We start from the raw sequence: 23,508 nt of genomic DNA, 5'->3' as shown, positions 1-23,508 counted from the left end.
AATGTTTACCGTGTCTCAGGCATTGAGGATACTGAGATGAACTGCTGATCTCAGGTTGCCCACAAAATGGTAAACAAATGGATAAATGAACAAGTAAACAAGCACTTGGGAATATGCACTGGGGCTGAACCAGAGATCAAATTGCCAACATCTGCTGGATCATCGAAAAAGCAAGAGAATTCCAGAAAAACATCTATTTCTGCTTTATTGACTATGCCAAAGCCTTTGACTGTGTGAATCACAATAAACTGTGGAAAATTCTGAAAGAGATGGGAATACCAGACCACCTGACCTGCCTCTTGAGAAACCTGTATACAGGTCAGGAAGCAACAGTTAGAACCGGAGATGGAACAACAGACTGGTTCCAAATAGGAAAAGGAGTTCGTCAAGGCTGTATATTATCACCCTGCTTGTTTAACTTCTATGCAGAGTACATCATGAGAAACACTGGGCTGGAAGAAGCACAAGCTGGAATCAAGATTGCCAGGAGAAATATCAATAACCTCAGATACGCAGATGACACCACCCTTATGGCAGAAAGTGAAGAACTAAAGAGCCTCTTGATGAAAGTGAAAGAGGAGAGTAAAAAAGTTGGCTTAAAGCTCAACATTCAGAAAACTAAGATCATGGCATCTGGTCCCATCACTTCATGGCAAATAAATGGAGAAACAGTGGAAATAGTGTCAGACTTTATTTTTCTGGGCTCCAAAATCACTGCAGATGGTGATTGCAGCCATGAAATTAAAAGACACTTGCTCCTTGGAAGGAAAGTTATGACCAACCTAGACAGCACATTAAAAAGCAGAGATGTTACTTTGCCAACAAAGGTCCATCTAGTCAAGGCTATGGTTTTTCCAGTGGTCATGTATGGATGTGAGAGTTGGACTATAAAGAAAGCTGAGCACCGAAGAATTGATGCTTTTGAACTGTGGTGTTGGAGAAAACTCTTGAGAGTCCCTTGGACTGCAAGGAGATCCAACCAGTCCATCCTAAAGGAGATCAGTCCTAGGTGTTCATTGGAGGGACTGATGTTGAAGCTGAAACTCCAGTACTTTGGCCACCTGATGCGGAGAGCTGACTCGTTTGAAAAGACCCTGATGCTGGGAAAGATTGAGGGCAGGAGGAGAAGGGGACAACAGAGGATGAGATGGTTGGATGGCATCACCAACACAATGGACATGGGTTTGAGTGTACTTCGGGAGTTGGTGATGGACAGGGAGGCCTGGCGTGCTGTGGTTCATGGGGTCACAAAGAGTCAGACACGACTGAGCGAATGAACTGTACTGAACTGAAGGTAGGGATGGGGATGAGAAAGACATAAAACAAATCCCCAAATTGCATGCTGATTTCCATATGCCGTATGGAAGGACCAGAGAGGGAAAGGTTTGAGATTGTATTGGTCAAATCATAATAATAAGAGGGTAGTTAGGAAAGGACCTGACACTGGGTTCACCAGTGTCATCTAGTCGGATATACCATTTGGAAGAATATTTGCAGAAAGCATCCATCAACGTGTCAATAGCTTTACACTTTTCAGGACTGTTTTCAAAGTATATATATCCTCGGACGCTCTGTCTAGAATATGTAACATATACAACCAATTTAATGAATATTCTATATGATGTACTTAAACTGATTGACCACTCAGTAGTTCACTTAATTTCACACTTTATTTCCTCATTTGTAATATAGTACACCATATGCATTTTAAGTATAACAAAAAATATTTTAAGCTTCTGAATGTATAGTAAACTACATATTTCTCTTGAAATTTTCTTTCCTCTGGTGTTGTAGCATTCTGAGTTAGCCATACTCCATTTGTATTGATCCATTTGACTATACCTAAACACATCCTATCACTAAATTTCAAATAACCAGAATTTATCTCTGAAAAATATTCCAGAATGTCTTTCTGATGCCAGGAGGAAGATTTAAGTTATTCATGTTGTTAAAATACATTTTAAAGTCACTGGTTTTTAATTCTAGCTTTGTCTCTTCTTTTTACTAATCTCATCTTTCTATAGAATATATGCATAACATTCAATATGTTAATTTAATGTTGTATTAAAAAAATTAAGTCTCCAAAATGCTTCAGATCAGATCAGATCAGTCGCTCAGTTGTGTCCGACTCTTTGCGACCCCATGAATCGCAGCACACCAGGCCTCCCTGTCCATCACCAACTCCCAGAGTTCACTCAGACTCACATCCATCGAGTCAGTGATGCCATCCAGCCATCTCATCCTCTGTCGTCCCCTTCTCCTCCTGCCCCCAATCCCTCCCAGCATCAGAGTCTTTTCCAATGAGTCAACTCTTCGCATGAGGTGGCCAAAGTACTGGAGTTTCAGCTTTAGCATCAGTCCTTCCAAAGAAATCCCAGGGCTGATCTCCTTCAGAATGGACTGGTTGGATCTCCTTGCAGTCCAAGGGACTCTCAAGAGTCTTCTCCAACACCACAGTTCAAAAGCATCAATTCTTCGGCGCTTACCCTTCTTCACAGTCCAACTCTCACATCCATACATGACCACTGGAAAAACCATAGCCTTGACTAGACGGACCTTTGTTGGCAAAGTAATGTCTCTGCTTTTGAATATGCTATCTAGGTTGGTCATAACTTTCCTTCCAAGGAGTAAGCGTCTTTTAATTTCATGGCTGCAGTCACCATCTGTAGTGATTTTGGAGCCCAGAAAAATAAAGTCTGACACTGTTTCCACTGTTTCCCCATCTATTTCCCATGAAGTGATGGGACCAGATGCCATTCGTTTTCTGAATGTTGAGCTTTAAGCCAACTTTTTCACTCTCCTCTTTCACTTTCATCAAGAGGCTTTTTAGTTCCTCTTCACTTTCTGCCATAGGGGTGGTGTCATCTGCATATCTGAGGTTATTGATATTTCTCCCGGCAATCTTGATTCCAGCTTGTGCTTCTTCCAGTCCAGCGTTTCTCATGATGTACTCTGCATAGAAGTTTAATAAACAGGGTGACAATATACAGCCTTGATGAACGCCTTTTCCTATTTGGAACCAGTCTGTTGTTCCATGTCCAGTTCTAACTGTTGCTTCCTGACCTGCTACAAGCTTGGGAAGGTATTCCCCAAATTCTTCCAGATGCAGAACTGTATTGAGTTTAATTTCCATATGGTTTTATAATGTCTCTGGAGTGAGTCAGGGTGCCATGAAAGCTGTGACAGCAGTTCAAGGAGTGATGGGATAGTTCTGTTGTTTGAGGGAGTAGAAGGGAGCAATGTTCATTGGGGAGGCCTTCCATTGGGGATAGGAGATATTTGACCAATACTTCCAAATACTAATGGGAAAAAGAGGTGTGAAAATTAAATTTGGCACCAGAAATTCTTGAAAACCAACCTCTAGGCTGGGATAGACCTTTGTGTGTCTCTAAACAAAGTCAGGCCTCTGGTTCTGTCCCACTTGGGAGTTTGTGTGTAGTTCCAACTCTCATCTGCCACAAAGAAACATTGCTCAGATGAGTGTTCTGCAGTTCCTTGTTAGAGACATAACATTGACCTTCACTGATAATTGCATCCAGAAAGCGTCTGCCTTTTCCATCAAAGAATAAAAGATGATGTTCTGTTCTTAATTATCCTGTGTTATACCTTTAAAAAATTTTTACTCTGGAAGATGCTTGCCTTACAAATCACTGGCTAATGTGAAATTCATAAGAATTTTGTTATGATAGAAAAATGTTAAATTGGACAAAAGCATTCAGAATAGCTCCTTCTTTCTCACTGGTATTTTCATGGTAGAGGATATACATTTTTTTTTCTCCTCCAAGAAAAATGTGTAGTAATTTTACCTTAGAAGCCTACATTCTAATTGTATTAAACAGACTATCTCTCTAGCATTGTCATTCCATTAGAGAATTTGCAATAAATCTTAATGATACATGCAAATACACCAATCTAATGGTCCATTACAAAAGAAATGACTGACTGTTACCATTTGTTTTTAGCAATTTATATGATTTCTCACCTCCTGCTGGAAAAAAGTTCCAGAAGGCAGGGAGCTCAATTTTTTTTTTTAGTAGCAAGGCAGATCAGAGGTAATGGGAGGATTAAGAAAAATTATTGCTGTTTCCTTGCATCTGCATTAAAATTTTTATAAACTTTCATAACTTGGCATAATTTTGAGCTTTTTGATTTGAAAACCACCTAAAAGTGGTTACCTGTAGATTTTAATCTTTTGTTTACCTTGCTTTGGCACTTTTTGTTTGTTTGTTTTTAGGCTACATCCCATTTATTTCATATAATGAAAGACACTGGGTAGTCTCCAGTAATGAATCCCACAGGTCTAATGAATCCCACAGAAGTTTTGTATTCTTCTCACAGAAAGTTTCTCTGTAAGAGAAAGTTTTGTTTTTTTTTTTTTAATTGAAGTATAGTTGATTTACAGTGTTTGGGATATATATCAAAGTGAATCAGATATATATATGTGTGTGTATATATAAATCTGAATCAGAAAAACATCTACCTCCGTTTCATCAACTACGCTCAAGCCTTTGTATGGATTATAACAAACTGTGGAAAACTCTTAAAGAGATGGGAATACCAGAACATCTTTCCTGTCTCCTGAGAAACCTGTATGCAGTTCAAGAAGCAATAGTTAAGTTAGAACCCTGTATGGAACAACTAATTGGTTCAGAATTGAGAAAGGAGTACGACAGTATTGTCTGTTGTCACCCTGTTTACTTAACCTATATACTGAGTACATCATGAGAAATGCCAGGCTGGATGAGTTACAAGCTGGAATCAAGATAGGCGAGAGAAACATCAGCAACCTCAGATATGCGGATGATACCACTCTAATGGCAGAAAGCAAAGAGGAACTAAAGAACCTCTTGATGAGGGTGAAGGAGGAGAGTGAAAAAACAGGCTTAAAACTAAATATTAAAAAAACTAAGATCATGGCATCTGGCCCCATTACTTCATGGCAAATAGAAGGGGAAAAGTGGAAGAGGTGACAGATTTCCTCTTCTTGGGCTTTGAAATGGCTGAATGCAGCCATGAAATCAGAAGACGATTACTTTTTGGAAGGAAAGCTTTGACAAACCTAGACAGTGTGTTGAAAAGCAGAGACATTACTCTGCCTACAAAGATCCATATAGTCAAGGCTATGGTCTTCCCAGTGGTCATGTACCCTTGTTGTGAGAGCAGGACTGCAAAGAAGGCAGAGTGCCAAAGAATTGATGCCTTCGAACTCTGGTGCTGGAAAAGACTCCTGAGAGTCCCTTGGACAGCAAAGAGATCAAACCAGTCAATCTTAAAGGAAATCAACCCTGAATACTCATTGGAAGGACTGATGGTGAAGCTGAAGTTCCAGTATTTTGGTCAACTGATTTGAACAGCTGATTCATTGGAAAAGTCCCTGATGCTGGTAAAGATTCAGGGCAGAAGGAGAAGAGGGCATTAGAGGATGAGATGGCTGGATGGCATCACTGATGCAGTGGACATGAACTTGGGCAAACTTTGGGAGATGGTGAAGGACAGGGAGCCCTGGCATGCTGCAGTCTGTGGGGTTGCAAAAAGTTGGACACAACTGAGCGACTGAACAATAGTATATAAATGTGTGTGTGTGTGTTCTTTTTCAGATTTGTTTCTATTATAGGGTATTACAAGATATTCAGTATAGTTCCCTATATTATACAGTAAGTCCTTGTTGTTTATCCACTTTATATGTAGTAGTCTATATCTGTTAATCACAAATTCCAAATTTATCTTAGTAACCATAAGTTTGTTTTCTATGCTGTGAGTTTCTGTTTTGCAAATAAGTTCATTTGTATCATTTGTTTTAGATCCACATAAAAGTGATATCATACGATATTTGTCTTTCTGTGTCTCACTTTACTTAGTGTGATAACCTTTAGGTCCATCCATGTTGCTGCAAACGACATTATTTATTTTTTATGGCCGACTAATATTCCATTGTTTATATATACAACATCTTCTTTATCCATTCATCTGTTGATAGACATTTAGATTGTTTCCATATCTGAACTATTGTAAATAGTGCTGCTATGAACATTGGGTGCATATATCTTTTCGAATTAAGAGTTTTTCTCTTTTCTGTATATATGCCCAGGAGTGGGATTGCTGGATCTTATAGTAACTCTATTTTTAGTTTTTTGAGGGACCTCCATACTGTTCTCCATAGTGGCTGCACCAATTTATATTCCTACCAACACTGTAGGAGGATTCCCTTTTCTCCACACCCTCTCCAGCATTTATTATTTGTAGACTTTTTAATGATAACCATTCTGACTGGTGTGAAGTTGTACTGTATTGTAGTTTCAGTTTGCATTTCTCCAACAGTTAGCAGTGTTGAACATCTTTTTCATGTGCCTGTTGGCCATCTGTATGTCTTCTTTGGAGAAATGTCTATTTAGAACTTTTGCCCATTTTTTGATTGGGTTGTTTCTTTATTATTATTTTTTTGATTTTGAGCTACATGACCTGTTTGTATATTTTGGAAATTAATCCCTTGTCAGTCATATCATATGCAAATATTTTCTCCCATTCAGTAGGTTCCTTTTTGTTTGTTTTCTTTGCTGTGTAAAAACTTCTTAGTTTAATTAGGTCCCATTTGTTTATTTTTTATTTTGTTTCTACTACTTTATGAGATGGGTCCAAAAAAAAAGAAAAAAAAAAAAAACGCTGCTGCAGTTTATGTCAGAGTGTTCTCCTATATAGTCCTCTAGGGGTTTTATAGTATCCAGTCTTAAATTTAGATCATTAATCCATTTTGAGTTTATTTTCATATATGGTGCTAGAGAATGTTCTAATTTTATTCTTTTACATATAGCTGTCCAATTCTCCCAGCACCACTTATTGAAGAGATTGTCTTTTCTCCATTATATATTTTTGTTGTAGATTAATTGACCATAAATTTGTATGTTTATTTCTGGGCTTTCTGTCCTGTTCCATTGATCTATATGTCTGCTTCTGTGCCAGTACCATACTCTTTCGATTACTGTAGTTTTGTGGTATAGTCTTATGTCAGGGAGTCTAATTTCCTCCAGCTCTTTTTTTTTTTTAATTTTTAAAAATTTTTATTGGAGTGTAGTTGATTTACAATGTAGTGTTATTTTCAGGTGTATAGCAATGTGAATCAGTTATACATATATCCACTCTGTTTTTAGATTCTTTTCCCATGAAGGCCATTACAGAGTACTGAGTAAAGTTCTCTATACTATACAGTAGGTTCTTATTAGTTACCTATTTTATATATAGTAATATGTATATGTCAATCTCAGTCTCCCAATTTATCCCTCCTTGCTCTCATTCCCTGGTAAACATAAGTTTGTTTTTTCTTTCTCAAGATTGCTTTGGCTGTTCAGGGTCTTTGGTGTTTCTGTGTGTGTGTGTGTGTGTTAGTCGCTCAGTTGTGTCTGATTCTTTGTGATCCCATGGACTGTAACCCTCCAGGCTCCTCTGTCCATGGAATTCTCCAGGCAAGAATACTGGAGTGGGTTGCCATTTCCTTCTCCAGGGGTCTTCCCAACTCAGGAATCAAACCCGAGTCACCTGTATTGCAAGCAGATTCTTTACCATCTGAGTCATACAAATTGTAAAATTTTTTGTTCTAATTCTGTGAAAAATGCCTTTGGTAATTTGAGAGGGGTTGCATTGAATCTGTTGGAGAAGGCAATGGTGCCCCACTCCAGTATTCTTGCCTGGAAAATCCCATGGATGGAAGAGCCTGGTAGGCTGCAGTCCATGGGGTCGCTCAGATCGCTCAGAGTTAGACACTGAGCGACTTCACTTTCACTTTTCACCTTCATGCATTGGAGAAGGAAATGGCAACCCACTCCAGTGTTCTTGCCTGGAGAATCCCAGGGACGGGGGAGCCTGGTGGGCTGCCGTCTCAGGGGTCGCACAGAGTTGGACACGACTGAAGCGACTTAGCAGCAGCAGCAGCAGCACTGAATCTGTAGATTGCCTTAGGTAGTATGGTCATTTTAACAGTATTAATTCTTCCAATCCAAGAACATGGTATATCTTACTATCTATGTGATGTTCAGTTTCTTTCATCAGTGTCTTATAGTTTTTGGAGTACAGGTCTTTTGCCTCCTTGCTGCTACTGCTAAGTCACTTCAGTCGTGTCCGACTCTGTGCGACCCCATAGACGGCAGCCCACCAGGCTCCCCCGTCCCTGGGATTCTCTAGGCAAGAACACTGGAGTGGGTTGCCATTTCCTTCTCCAATGCAGGAAAGTGAAAAGTGAAAAGTGAAAGTGAAGTTGCTCAGTCGTGTCCGACTTAGCAACCCCATGGATTGCAGCCCACCAGGCTCCTCTGCCCATGGGATTTTCCAGGCAAGAGTACTGGAGTGGGTTGCCATTGCCTTCTCCTTTGCCTCCTTAGGGAGGTTTATTCATAGGTATTTTACTCTTTTTGATGAAATGTTAAATGGGACTGTTTTCTTAATTTCTCTTTCTGATATTTCATTGTTAGTCTATAGAAATGAAACAAATTTCTGAATATTGATTTTGTATCCTGCAACTTTACCAAATTAATTGATGAGCTCTAGTTTTCTGGTAGTGTTTTTAGAATTTTCTGTATATAGTATTGCAAACAGTGACAGTTTACTTCTTCCTTTCCAATTTGGATTCCTTTTCTTTCTTTTTCTTCTCGGATTGCTGTGGCTAGGACTTCCAAAACTATGCTGAATAAAAGTGGCAAGAGTAGTTACTCTTGTCTTGTTCCTGATCTTAGAAGGAATGCTTTCAACTTTTCTCCATTAAGAATGATGTTTGCTATGGGTTTGTTATATATGGCATTTATTATGTTGAGGTATGTTTCCTGTATGCGCACTTGCTGCAGAGTTTTTATCATAAATGGATGTTGAATTTTATCAAAAGCTTTTTCTGCATCAATTAAGATGATCATATGGTTTTTATTTTTCAATATGTTAATACAGTATATCACATTGCTTAATTTGCAGATATTGAAAATTCTTGCATCCCTGGGATAAATCCTACTTGATCTTGGTGTATGTTCCTTTTGATGTATTGTTGGATTTGGTTTGCTCATATTTTGTTGAGGATTTTTGCATTTATGTTCATCAGTGATACTGGCCTGTGATTTTTCTTTTTTGTGTAGTATCTTTGTCTGGTTTTGGTATCAGGGTCATGGTGGCCTCATAGAATGAGTTTCGGAATGTTCCTTGCTATGCCATTTTAAGTTCCAGAAGGACAGATGTTAACTTTTCTCTAAATATTTGGTAGAATTTATCTGTGAACCCATTTGGTCTTGGACCAAATGGTTTGTTTGCTTGAGAGTTTTAAAATTACTAATTCAGTTTCAGTGCTGGTAATTAGTCTATTCATATTTTCTATTTCTTCCTGGTTCAGTCTTGGGAAATTATACCCTTCTAAGAAGTCCATTCGGAGAAGGCAATGACAACCCACTCCAGTACTCTTGCCTGGAAAATCCCATGGACAGAGGAGCCTGGTAGGCTGCAGTCCATGGGGTCGCACAGAGTCAGACATGACTGAAGCGACTTAGCAGCAGCAGCAGCAGCCAGAAGTCCATTTCTTCTAGGTTGTCCATTTTATTGGTATATAGTTGCTGGTAGTAGTCTGTCATAATCCTTTGTATTTCTGTAGTGTTGGTTGTAACTTCTTTTTCATTTTTCATTTTATTGACTTGGACCCTCTCCCTTTTTTTCTTAATGAGTCTGGCTAAAGGTTTATCAATTTTTGTTTATCTTTTCAAAGAACCAACTTTTAGTTTTATTGTTTTTTTTTTTTTTAGTCTTTCATTGATTTCTTCTCTGATCATTATGATTTATTCCCTTTTGCTAACTTTGGCTTTTGTTCTTCTTTCTCTACTTGTTTTAGGTGTAAGATTCGGTTGTTTATTTGAGATATTTCTTGTTTCCTGCGGCAAGCTTGAATCACTACAAACTTCCCTTTTAGAACTGCTTTTGTTGTGTTCCTTAAGTTTTGGATCATCGTGTTTTCATTTTCATTTGTCTCTAGGTATTTAAAAAAATTTTCTCTGTGATTTCTTTAGTGATTTGTTGGTTGTTTAGTAGCGGACACGTGTTTGTGTTTTTTGTGTTTTTTTTCTTGTAGTCGATCTTCAGTCTTATAGCATTGTGGTCAGAAAAGAGCTTTGGCATTCTTTTTGATCCCCTTCTCAGTAGAGTTATCTATGCACCAAGTACAAACAAACAGAAGGGTGTAGGTAAAAATCAGGTCAGAGAGGGAAAATAAAAGACTTGTGAAACAATCCCCCTTTTCCAAGAAATCAATGGAATCATCTTCTCCTTCTACCTCTAGGCTATTGAGTCATCTTCCAACTAAGAGATCTTAACTCCTTTTTGCTAGATATGACTTGATGTGCACACATACTACTGGAGTTTGGTGAGAGTCACTTATAAAATTCTGGACAGGGTCCATGTCTTACTTATCTGTTCAGTTTCCAGACCTAACATAGTGTAGAACCCCAAATGAACTCCATTTCTCAGATTGAATCCAACAAGCCAAACCAGTAACCTGACCCCTTATCACTATTTTTATCCTTAATAACTGTGATAACATAAGACAGGAAGGTTAAGTCTACAGGTATGAAGTAACAGGTAGCTACTCAAAGAAATATACATTAAGGATAGGGATAGGGATTGGGGAACACATTGAAAAATCAACACATTCCACTCTGGTTCCAGTGTACCACATTGGAAGAACCATAGAAGAAAAGGTTTGGATTGTATTGGTTAGAGCATAATAATAAAGGTAGTTTGGAAAGCACCTGAAACTAGCTACCAGCTGTTTATTGTCTTTCCAGTTCATCTACTTGGATATAATATTTTGGAAAATATCTGGGGAAGGCATTAATCCACATAACTATAGCATAGTAAGAGCTGTGCCATCTCTGCTTGCCTCTCCTCTGTCAGCAAACTGGCTGTCTTGACTATCCCATAAACATGGCAGAAGATGTCTGTCCCTATCATTTATAAATTTACATCTTCTTTCTTCAAATGACCAGTGGAGACAGATATGTAATTTTGATTCCAGATTCTAGTTTTCAAAAGAGAGAAATGGGTTTGCTCAGCTTGGGTTAGTTTCTATTCCTGACTCAATATTCAAGGGTCAAGAGATGCATTGGGTAGTTATAAATATGAGTCAGGAACCACTCTTGTCTGGGAGAGCAATTGTCAGAGAAGGAAGCTGGTGGGGTGGGCAGATAGCCTAGAAGGCTTCTTATACAATGGAAAAACACTTTTCCTCCATAGAGGAAATAAAGTACAAAATGAACAGATTATATGGACAAGACAACTGATAAACAATATATGCAAATTTATGGAAGGCAATTAAAGTGGATCAGTGGCTGTTATTAATATAATCAATTCATCTAGTAGCACAGGAAAAACCTCACCAGTTTTTTTTAATTTAAAACTTTCTCTTCAGAACCAAACCTAAGAAATGGCTGGGAAAAAGAATACCTGTCCAGTATTCATAACCTTTGGAGAAGGCAATGGCACCCCACTCCAGTACTCTTGTCTGAGAAATCCCATGGATGGAGGAGCCTGGTAGACTACAGTCCATGGGGTCGCTAAGAGTCGGACACAACTGAGCGACTTCACTTTCACTTTTCACTTTCATGCATTGGAGAAGGAAATGGCAACCCACTCCAGTGTTCTTGCCTGGACAACCCCAGGGATGGGGGAGCCTGGTGGGCTGCCATCTATGGGGTCGCACAGAGTCAAACATGACTGACACAACTTGGCAGCAGCAGCAGCAGCATTCATAACCTTTTTTCTATGAAAAGAGTTGGGGAATTTTTATGCACAGCTTAAAGAATATATTCCTCAGCCTTTCATGTAGCACAGTGTTGCCCATGAGTTGTATGCTGAAATTGTCTGCATATAGTGGTACTTCCCAGGAATAATTTCTTATTTTTTAAAGGGGCCCATAGCTAGCATATGTCCCTTATGCTTTTCACTTTTTCACCTTTATCCTAACTGGAATACAAACATGATAATTGGATTCTCAGCATCCATTCTGGAACCTGAGGTAACATTGAGGATGGTAATCATACTCTAAGAATGAAGGAATAGAAATATAGTAGGTGGCTGGGTCCAGGATGATACTTCAGAGCTATTATACTTAACTGCAGACTTCCATTATATAAGAGGGAAATAAACCTCTGTCTTGATTAAACCATTTTTAAAATCTCCATCCCCCATAACTAAAAGCTGAGTGTAAATCCTAACTTGGTTAATTATTCAATGGGGGAACATTACGTGATGGAACATTACGATTGACTGATGGTGACTGATAAAAACAAAATTGATGACAGGACCCATCATGGAATCTAGTTTTATCTGGTCCCGATCCTTTTTGTTTTCACAGTGTCTAAAATTTATTAAAACAAAATGATATATAGATAAGATGGATAAACTCATGTCAGTTTTAAAAGAACTCTGTAGAGACGATGAGAATGTGCTTTGAAGAACTGCAGGGAGTATAACTGATTGATGGCCCCAGCTACTGGGTTCTGAAATCCACCTCCAAGTTTGAGGCAAGGGCTCAAGCTCCACGGGCTGCTCCCAGCCAGTGATGTGTGGCAGGAGAAGACAGGTTTTTTTTCTGGAAGGACATGGAATTCCTCTGATGGCTAACTTGGGGTTGAGGACTCCCTAATGGCCTTGCCAAACCTTCCTTAGACTACATGGCAGCACACTTCTGCCCCACCTTCTCCCCATAGCTTCTTCATTCTGGGTCAGCCTCACATCATGGTCTCATGACTGTCCAGCTTTCCTGGCTCACTCTCCATTTTCTTTCATAGGCATTTCTCTTAATAAAATCCCTGTATGTTTACATTTTTTTTTTAACTTTACAATATTGTATTGGTTTTGCCATACATCAACATGAATCCGCCACAGGTATACATGTGTTCCCCATCTTGAAGCCCCCTCCCTCCTCCCTCCCCGTACCATCCCTCTGGGTCGTCTCAGTGCACCAGCTCCAAGCATCCAGTATCATGCATCAAACCTGGACTGGCGATTCATTTCATATATGATATTATACATGTTTCAATACCATTCTCCCAAATCATCCCACCCTCTTCCTCTCCCTCTCCCACAGAGTCCAAAAGACTGTTCTATATATCTGTGTCTCTTTTGCTGTCTTGCATACAGGGTTATCGTTACCATCTTTCTAAATTCTATATATATATGCGTTAGTATACTGTATTGGTGTTTTTCTTTCTGGCTTACTTCATTCTGTGTAATAGGCTCCAGTTTCATCCACCTCATTAGAACTGATTCAACTTATCTTGGTATGTGCTTCTGTGAGAACTTGGACTAACACTCATTTGAAGAAGCTAAAAATATTCTCCATTCTTTCAGCCATTCTATTTTATGGGTCCATTTTATGCAAGGATAGGTGGTTCTTGGGCAGAAAAGTCATGGAATGTCAAGCTCTCTTCTCTTCTTTACTTTTCATGGTAACAATAACCCTGTATATGAGACAGTAGAAGAGACACTGATGTATAGAACAGTCTTTTGGACTCTGTGGGAGAGGGAGAGGGTGGGATGATTTGGGAGAATGGCATTGAAATACGTACAATATATATGAAACGAGTCGCCAGTCCAGGTTCGATGCACGATACTGGATGCTTGGGGTTGGTGCACTGAGGCGACCCAGAGGGATGGTATGGGGAGGGAGGAGGAAGGAGGGTTCAGGATGGGGAACATAATGTATACCTGTGGCGGATTCATTTCGATATTTGGCAAAACCAATACAATATTGTAAAGTTTAAAAATAAAATTAAAAAAAAATAAAATGAAGAAAAAAATGGGGAAAAGAAATAATCACCTATAGCAAATTTTTAGTGGGGGCTTTTGGTAGTGTGCTGTGCTCAGAAGCCTAAGATACTGAGAAGAATGAGAGATATGATAATGTAGTCTCTCTTCTGCAAGTTCGTGATGTGGTTGGGAATGTGAGACAGTGGAGAGAGGCTCTGCCCTACACAGTGTTCACAAAGCAAGGCATACTTACCTCTGCCATCTTTAATGTGTGGGAGATAAGAGGGTAGAGGTTTAATGGGAGGATTTTATAAGCCAGGCTTAGAAGTGGGATGTATAACCTCCTGCCTATATTCCATTGGCCAGGAATCTGTCATGTGGGAGGCTGGGAAATGCAGTCTACGTGGGAGCAAAGGAGAATATGAAAATGGATTTGGGGAACAGTAAGCCAGTTCCTGCCCCAGCCACTTAGAGGAGAAACAACAGGGCCTTGGTTTCCTCAACAAGAGAAGGTTCTTTTCACAAAGACATTTCCATATAGTGCTCTCTTTATCAGTACTCTGGCTGCATCATTTCATTAGAAAGTATAAATTTTTAAGGGGATAAAATATAATGAAATATTGTATGGTAGTTAAACTTTCCTAACACCACTTAATTTACTTGGAGATTTGTTATGCAATCAAGTATTCCCAGACTATTTTGAACAGATTGCAAAGCTGCCTGATCAAAATTCTCATTTCTTATTTATAGGCAAATTATAGTTCAGATCCAGATGTTGAATGGGGGAGCAGGTAGGAAATTTTATCTTGCACTTCATAGGTGTGTCAAGCAAAAAGATGATTTATATTTTCTTTTAAGATGCAGAAATAGACGGATATGAATTGGACCCTGAATGAAAATATATTTAGGAGCTAATCAAATTTCTGTGAATTTCGATATAGCAAGACTATTTTGTAAATTCAAGATAGAACTATGTCAATATGATAATAGTGCTTTGTACTAAATATCACTCAAATACGGAAATTTTATTTTTAGCCTTGCATCAAACCTAATCCACCCTTTACTTTGAATGTCCAGATGTTCAAGCTGGTTTTAGAAAAGTCAGAGGAACCAGAGATCAAATTGCCAACATCTGCTGGATCATCAAAAAAGCCAGAGAGTTCCAGAAAAACATTATTTCTGCTTTATTGACTATGCCAAAGCCTTTGACTGTGTGGATCACAATAAACTGTGGAAAATTCTGAAAGAGATGGGAATACCAGACCACCTGACCTGCTTCTTGAGAAATCTGTATGCAGGTCAGGAAACAAGAGTTAGAACTGGACATGGAACAACAGACTGGTTCCAAATAGGAAAAGGAGTACATCAAGGCTATATATTGTCACCCTGCTTATTTAACTTATACGCAGAGTACATCATGAGAAACGCTGGACTGGAAGAAGCACAAGCTGTAATCAAGATTGCCAGGAGAAATATCAATAACTTCAGATATGCAGATGACACCACCCTTATGGCAGAAAGTGAAGAAGAACTAAAAAGCCTCTTGATGAAAGTGAAAGAGGAGAGTGAAAAAGTTGGCTTAAAGCTCAACATTCAGAAAACGAAGATCATGGCATCTGGTCCCATCACTTCATGGGAAATAGATGGGGAAACAGTGGAAACAGTGTCAGACTTTATTTTTTTGGGCTCCAAAATCACTGCAGATGGTGATTACAGCCATGAAATTAAAAGATGCTTACTCCTTGGAAGGAAAGTTATGACCAACCTAGACGGCATATTCAGTTTATTTATTTTATTTTTTAACTTTACAATATTGTATTGGTTTTGCCATATATCAACATGAATCCGCCACAGGTATACACATGTTCCCCATCCTGAACCCTCCTCCCTCCTCTCTCCCCGTACCATCCCTCTGAGTTGTCCCAGTGCACCAGCTCATTGAAACATGTATAATATCATATATGAAATGAGTCGCCAGTCCGGGTTAGATGGCATATTCAAAAGCAGAGACATTACTTTGCCAACAAAGGTCCGTCTAGTCAAGGCTATGGTTTTCCCAGTAGTCATGTATGGATGTGAGAGTTGGACTGTGAAGAAAGCTGAGCGCTGAAGAATTGATGCTTTTGAACTGTGGTATTGGAGAAGACTCTTGAGAGTCCCTTGGACTGCAAGGAGATCCAACCAGTCCATTCTGAAAGAGATCAGCCCTGGGATTTCTTTGGAAGGAATGATGATAAAGCTGAAACTCCAATACTTTGGCCACCTCATGCGAAGAGTTGACTCATTGGAAAAGACTCTGATGCTGGGAGGGATTGGGGGCAGGAGGAGAAGGGGACGACAGAGGATGAGATGGCTGGATGGCATCACCAACTCGATGTACGTGAGTTTGGGTGAACTCCGGGAGTTGATGATGGACAGGGAGGCCTGGCGTGCTGCAATTCATGGGGTCGCAAAGAGTCGGACACAACTGAGTGATTGAACTGAACTGAATCTTGGGAGATAGGGTTAGGAAAGGAACGTGTGCAAATGTTCTCAATAACATTTAACTTAGCATCTGCCTAGACTGTCAATATATATTTTTTCTAACTTGTATTAGCTATTTGGCAATTCCAGCTGCTTGATAACAGTTGTAGGATATCAGTTTCTCCAGATTGCTAACTACTGCATGAGACCACACAAAGTCAGGATTAGATTAAAAGTGACATTTGTAAAAGGATAGCAGAGTAGCTCCAAACACCATTTTTTAGTTTGTTTCCACCATACTTGCAGTTTAAGAAATTCTCTTGCCATTAACACTTTATGAATTCAGCACTTTAAATTCAGAAAGGATCTTAAAGGTCAACTAGTCCAACCTTTTCATTTCACAGTTGAGAGAACGAAAGCTCAAAAAAAGATGAAGGTTATGTAGCTAATTAGTTACATGGCCATTTTTAGAAGCCAAGTCCACCCATCCATCCACCTATCAGTTCATTTATCCATTCCTCCATCCATCCAACTATCCAATCAACAAATAAATACGTATTAAGTGCCCACTGTCCAGACACTGGCTTGATGCTGAGGATACAATGATGAACCAAACCAGACATGGTTTCTTTCTTATAGAAAAGGCAAATACTAATCAAATGGTTATATGAATAATATTGCCATGAAAGAGAACTACACTATGTACTGAGAGCATATAACAGGGACAGACCTTGTCATGAGGTTTACACTGGGAGATGAAATTAGAGTGTGTGTTAACCAGGTGAAGAGGGAGGAATGTACCATGGAAACCCATGTGCTTTGATAGAAGTGAGAATAACAAATGCGATGAGCTTGAAATAGTCCAGTGAAGCTGGGGTGCAGAGAGCAAGTAGGAACATGATTCAAGATCAGAAACGTAGGCAGAAAGAAAGAAAGAAACCATCTCTTGTCCTGAAGAGTTGGTGTGAGGATGATGAGGTTTGGACTTGAGCTGCCATTTTGCTACAGTGAGGAGCAAGCCAGGAGATCAGTGTGAACCCCTGAGGATGGTGCCAAAAGCATAGAAGGCTGAGAAGAAACTACATAGTGAGAAACCAGGTCCTTGGTGGTACTGCATGAGCTACACGGTCAAGTCTCATGAACAGAGTTAGTATAGAGGGAGAATTTGGGGGGAGGCATTGAGAGGGAGGGCTTACAAAATGGCACAAAGAAACTTTTGGGGGTGATGTTTATTTTCATTATCTTGACTATGGTGATGGTTTCATGGGTATGTGGTGGTGGTGGTTTAGTCACTAAATCATGGCCAACTCTTGCGACCCCATAGACTGTAGCCTGTCAGACTCCTCTGTCCATGGAGTTCTCCAGGCAAGAATACTGGAGTGGGTTGCCATTTCCTTTTCCAGGGGATCTTCCCAATTCAGGGATCAAACTTGTGTCTCCTGCATTGCAGGCAGTCTCTTGCATTACAGACTGAGCCATCAGGGAAGCCCTCATGGGTATATACATAAGTCAAAACTTATCAAATTATACACTTTAAACATGTACAGTTTATTGAATGTCAATTAACCTCAATAAAATTATTTTAAAAAAAATTAGTGTGGCACCATTTAGTTGTGGTTTTTATGATTTAAGTGTTTAAATTGGGTTTCTTTGTCACTTGTAATCAAAATGTTTCCCTCAAATAGGGACTCAGCCAAATTAAAATGGCAGCCACTCTATACTTGTTGAGATGTTTGTTATTATTTTTTTTTCAGTAATTAATGGATACTGAATGCTCACTTTCATCATCGTGTGGATGCATGGAATGCTTTCTATGTCTATTTAAATCCTACTCATCTTCAAAGCCCAAGTTAGCCTCCCTGTCTTTCAGGAGGCTGAACACTTACCTTCATATTCTTTTCAACAGTTTCTTCCCCTCCTGTTGGTCCATTAATAGTGTGCCAATCTATGTGATCTTGTATTAATATTTTATTTATTTCATTTTATTTTATGTTATTTATTTAAAGAAAAACTCCCTCTGACCCATGTTTTAAAATTGAAGTATGTTTTGTAGTTTTTACAATGTTGATTTAGTTTCAGGTGTACGGCAAAGTGAGTTAGTTATTAATACATATATATGTGTGTGTGACACATACACACACACATACATATATATATATTCTTTTTCAGATACTTTCCCATTGTATGTTATTACAAGGTATTAAATATAGTTCCCTGTGCTATATAATAAGTCTTTATTGTTTGTCTATTTTATATATAGTAGTGTGTATCTGTTAGGGCTTCCCAGGTGGCTCAGTGGTAAAGAATCTGCCTGCCAATGCAGGTCACTCAGGAGATGTGCGTTCGATCTCTGGGTTATGAAGATCCCCTGGAGGAGGAAATGGCAACCCACTCCAGTATTCTTGCTTGGAGAATCCCATGGACAGAGGAGCCTGGTGGGCCATAAGCTTGCAAAGAATTGGACATGACCGAGTACGCATGCAGGGAATCTTCATATTGTTCTCTATAGTCACTGCACCAATTTACATTCCTACCAACATTGTAAGAAAGTTCCTTTTCTCCACACGTTCTCTAGCATTTATTTTTTGTCGACTTTTTCTTTTTGCTTTGCCTTGCAGTTTTCGGAATCTTAGTTCCCTAACCAGGCATTGAACCTAGGCTATGGCAGTGAAGTGCCAAGTCTTAACCGCTGGAGTGCTAAGAACTCCCTGTTCATACACTTTTTTATGATGACCACTCTCATCGGTGTGAGGTGATTTTGAGCATCATTTCATGTGCCTGTTGGCTGTCTGCATATCTTCATTGGAGAAATGCCTCTGACCCATCTTTTCCAAAAGAACACTCTTGTATTTTAATATCCCTGCTTCAGCTGTCTTTTTCTCCTTTGCATCTTTTCAGGTATAAGTTCTCAAAATTTGGGATACATAAGGTTCACCTTTGGGCTTGTTAAAAGGGAAGATTTTCTCATATCATAGATGCACATATGGAAAAACATGGTACATTAGATATTATATAGTATAGATACTTAGTGCCTAAATCATGAGTTGAGTTGATGAAAAGTCCAGAAGGGTGTGATTTGAAGATTATCAGAAAGGTTTCTTCTGTAAGGCTCTAAAAATGGGCCCCTCCTTCAACTTGTCCTTGATGATCTCATAACTAGGATGAGTGTCAAGGTCGAGGTACTGCATACTTTAAAGGCTGCTAAACTTTTTGATGACCTTAGCTAAAACTAGTGAGAGAAACCAAATCTCATCCCTCACATTCTGCATGAATAAGAACTACAGTGTTAGGAGTTCTTAACAGTGTGTATTTCACCCGCTCGTCATTCATTTTTTGTTTCTGCCCAAGCACCTTTACTTCCTTCGCTATTGAGCTCTGACCCATTCCCACTGATTTTTGGTTTCTGTTCTAATGGTAAGCACCTTGGTCTAATGGGGAGCACCCAGGCTTCTATTTGGAACACAGTTTTTCTCAGCAAGTTGTCCATTTCTTCTTCTCTTCCTCTGGCCCAAGCTGAGCCCTACTTCCTCCACCCCTGCCTCTCATCCACGCATAGCCACTGTGTTTGCCACTGAGAAAGATGATGCTCCAGCTTCTTCCAACCTAATCTTGTTTCTTTGACACATACATATATATATATATACACACACTTGGCTTTTCTCAATTTCATATGTGAAAATCGACAAGTTTAACAAAACAATGGAGAAGTTAAAAAGCTAAGAATTCTTACAAGCCTTGGTAACAAGAGTTTGTTTCAACTGCCTTCTCTTTACCCCACTCGTGGTGAGTGGATTCCCACTCTGGAGTTTTGGGGATGGCTGAACACACAGCATCCACTACTGGAGGGATGAGATAGACCATGGTTTATTAGTCACATACAGTTTGGAGCAGGAGGATCCCACACGTGACCTACGGCTATGTGGGGGTTAGCCTCAGAGGCAGAGCAAACAACCAGGGGCTGTGAGAGGCAGGCTTCATGGTGAGGTAAGGCAGGCTTCAAGAGGGTGAGGTGTACCCTGGTTTCTGCAGGAGGACATGACTGGCTTGTTTGAATAGTTCGAAGGCTGCGGGTCCTTGTGATAAAGAGAGGTGTTTGGCTAGAGAACCTTTGTGGCAGAGTAGGCAGAGGAACTTGCAATTAGGCAATTTGAGACCCTGCTGATTTCACCAGATGTCAAGACAACACATAATATTAAATTTAAGCCTTTACTACAGGATCTCTAGTTTTTATTTATTTATTCTAGTTTTTAAAAGAAATCTAAGTAGGACTAGCCTAGCTCTTTCTGGCTCCTGGTTTGTCTCCTCATTCTTAGTTTGGAAATAGACTCACCCAAGTAACTTTCTTTCTTTCCACGCTTTGTATTGCTACTTTCTGGCTCAGATGGTAAAGAATCTGCCTGCAATGGAGGAGACCCAAGTTCAACCCCTGGGTTGGGAAGATTCCCTGGAGAAGGGAATGGCTACTCAGTCCAGTGTTCTTGCCTGGAGAATCCCATGGACAGAGGAGCCTAGTGGACTATAGTCCATAGGGTCACACAGAGTCGGACACGACTGAAGAATCTTAGCATGTGCACACCTCCTCTCTTAGGTCGAGTTCCTTAGAAGCAGAACCTGAAGCTCTGAAGGAAATCTGGTGCATTGTGGGCAGTGCCCTTCAGGAAGAACTTAAGAGGAGGTGGGAAGCTGAGTGAGGACATGGTCTCACCTCTCTTAAAGAGAGGCTCTGAAATACAAATCACACCTTGGAGTTATCCTTGCCTTGAGAGAAGGGGTCTCTTTTGTACCCCCATATCAGTCAGTCTTTGGCGATGGACCATGGGGTGGGGTAACTTCCTGGAGAGCATAGCTACCATCACTCCAGGGCAGTTCTGCAGAGAAGGAGGCAGCTGGGGTAGTCCACGTTCTCCCCAGCAAGGGGGTGGGTGCTCTGGCCTTGTAAATGGAATCTAGGCAAGGTACCAATTGCGTCTACTGCATATGCTTCACATCCATTAACCTCCTCGGCAACCCCAAGAGGCAGAAATTATCATCACTGTATTTTCAGATAAGAAAGCTCCAACCCAGCCTAGTGCTCATTTTCAGGGCATTGCTAGGGAAACATGCTTAAGAATTCCAGAGTGTCTTTTAGCTCTTCATTTTATGTTTTTAATTGTATTCAATTCATGAAATATGCACTGATCACCAATATTGTATAGAGTCGTCATACAGGAGAGTTTAGCTGAAGGCGCCAGTTACACATCTTTCTCCACTGGAGGCTTTGATGTTGAAAGACCCTTGGACCAATTTTGCCCAACACTTCAAATTATATAATTAACTTTGTGTACCTTGTTGGATTCAACCTCAAACTGATGAATCTGTCCTTCTTAAATCATTTGTGTGAGTTATCTGTTCATAAAATAGGTCTTTTAATGAGGAAATCTGACAATGGCTCTTCATTTAAATCAGTAATTAAGGATAGCATGGATACATTATTTTAGTTGCCAGTGCTGTACCTTTTTAATCCTTAAGCGAATAGCTTGAAAGAGAGAGACAGATGAGTAAAAATATCTCTGAATAAGACTGGACACAGCCTTCTTGGGTTTTCGGTACAAAAAGGAAATGATTGTGAACCATGGGTTTTCTGTGAAAGAGGGTGATCCTTCCTTTTAGGACTTTACATCTTTGTTTAAAAAAATGGGACAAGTGTCCATCAGCAGTGATCTCTGGGGAATTGGGGAAGATTGCTAGGTAGATTGAGTGTGAGCCATAAATTTTCAAAATTTTTATTTGTTTTAAAAATAGATAATACATCACATGGTTTAAAATTCAAAAGGATATTATAGTAAAAAATCTCCTTCCCTTATCCTGCAGGTACCCACTTCCCTTTCCCAAAGGCAACTAGTGTTGTCAGAGAATTTTTTTCAGAGATGTTTTATGAATATTCAAGCAGGTACATGTAAATATTTGCTAATATATTTGAAAATTCAATGGAGAGAGTAGAAATAAGAAAACCCTTGTATTAGTTTCCTAAAACTGCTGGAACAAATTACCAGAGGCTTAAGATGAAAGAAAAGTATTTTCTCACAGTTCTGGAGGCAAGAAATCCAAAATCAAGGTGTCAGCAGGGCCATTCTTTCTCTCAAGGCTCTTGGAAGAGTCTTTCTTTGCCATTGCCTAGTTTCTGGTGGTCTCTGGCAATTCTGGGCATTCTTGGACTCGAGGGTACATCATTCCAATATCTGCCTCTGTCATCACGTAGCCATCTCTTCATGCGTCTCTGTGCCCAAATTTCCTCCTTCTTACCAGGATACCAGCCACTGGATTAGGGCCCACTCTAACATAATATGATACCATTTTTAACTTGATAACTTCTGCCAAGATGGTATTTCCAAATAAGGTCACATTTATAGGTATTGGTAGTTAGGACTTGAGCATATCTTTTTAGGGGACCTGATTCTACCTACTTCAATCCATAATGTTATCATTTCAAAGCTTAAAGCAGGCTTTGTAGAGAAGTAGAGATCAATTCACCTTTGGGATATGGAATAAAGTTAATAATTCTCTTGCTTAGGGGAAAAACAAATACCCAAATGGATCTTTCTCTTTTGCAGATAGGAAGCAAAGACCAACAATGATAAAGGAAGGTTTGTAAACCTCCAGTGACATTAAGAAACCAAGCTCTTCTGGATGAAAATGAGAGAAGTCGTCTATGTGGTGAAAAGTATGTACATCGGTGAGTTTTTTAACTTTTTTTTTTACTCCTACCTATATAATAAGAAATACATCATGACCCAGACATACAAATGTCTGAATATAAGTATATGAATATATGAACTGAAGCAGTCTTGCTCCATTAAACAGCATGTACATTTATTATTTGAAAGGAATTTAAATCTTTTCTAGTCTACCTTTTTTTCATTAATTTTTTCTCAAGGCCTCTAATGTTTTGCCTCCTGTAGTATGAATAACACTTTTTGGTGATATGTCCTTCCTTAGGAGGGGATTTATAGAATTTCAGTGCCTGCTTGTTCTCATAGAGTTGTTTTTGCATGGCAGGAAAAAAATGAAGAATTAATTTTTTCCTCCCCAAGGAAGAGTGAATATCTGTGAAAGGGAAATGATGAGCTAATCACCTTGGCTCAACGTAGATCGAACTGCTAGTATGGTACATGCATGTTATTCAGTTTTACATTAGATTCAGACAGATGTGCTAAGGTTGGGCTTTTTAGTTCCAATGTCTTCCTGGAGTCCTAAGACCAAGATTAGGGAGTTAGGCCTGTCAATCATTTTGGAAAATTCTGAAGC

The 23,508-nt window shown here is 39.4% G+C and overlaps 1 long non-coding RNA gene across 1 annotated transcript in view; it reads left to right on the top strand.

Moving 5' to 3' along the window:
- Window positions 1-23,508, top strand: part of LOC139180896 (uncharacterized) — a 103,180-nt gene that overhangs the window by 42,352 nt on the left and 37,320 nt on the right. Inside the window, exon 2 of the long non-coding RNA XR_011565098.1 lies at window positions 22,815-22,936. This is a non-coding gene — a long non-coding RNA (uncharacterized lncRNA). The remainder of the gene's footprint in view (window positions 1-22,814; window positions 22,937-23,508) is intronic.

The sequence above is a fragment of the Bos indicus genome, chromosome X, assembly GCF_029378745.1.
Source record: "Bos indicus isolate NIAB-ARS_2022 breed Sahiwal x Tharparkar chromosome X, NIAB-ARS_B.indTharparkar_mat_pri_1.0, whole genome shotgun sequence".
Taxonomy (NCBI): Eukaryota; Metazoa; Chordata; class Mammalia; order Artiodactyla; family Bovidae; genus Bos; species Bos indicus.
The sequence above is the reverse complement of the archived record's forward strand: the minus strand, read 5'-3'. Positions and strand labels throughout refer to the sequence as shown.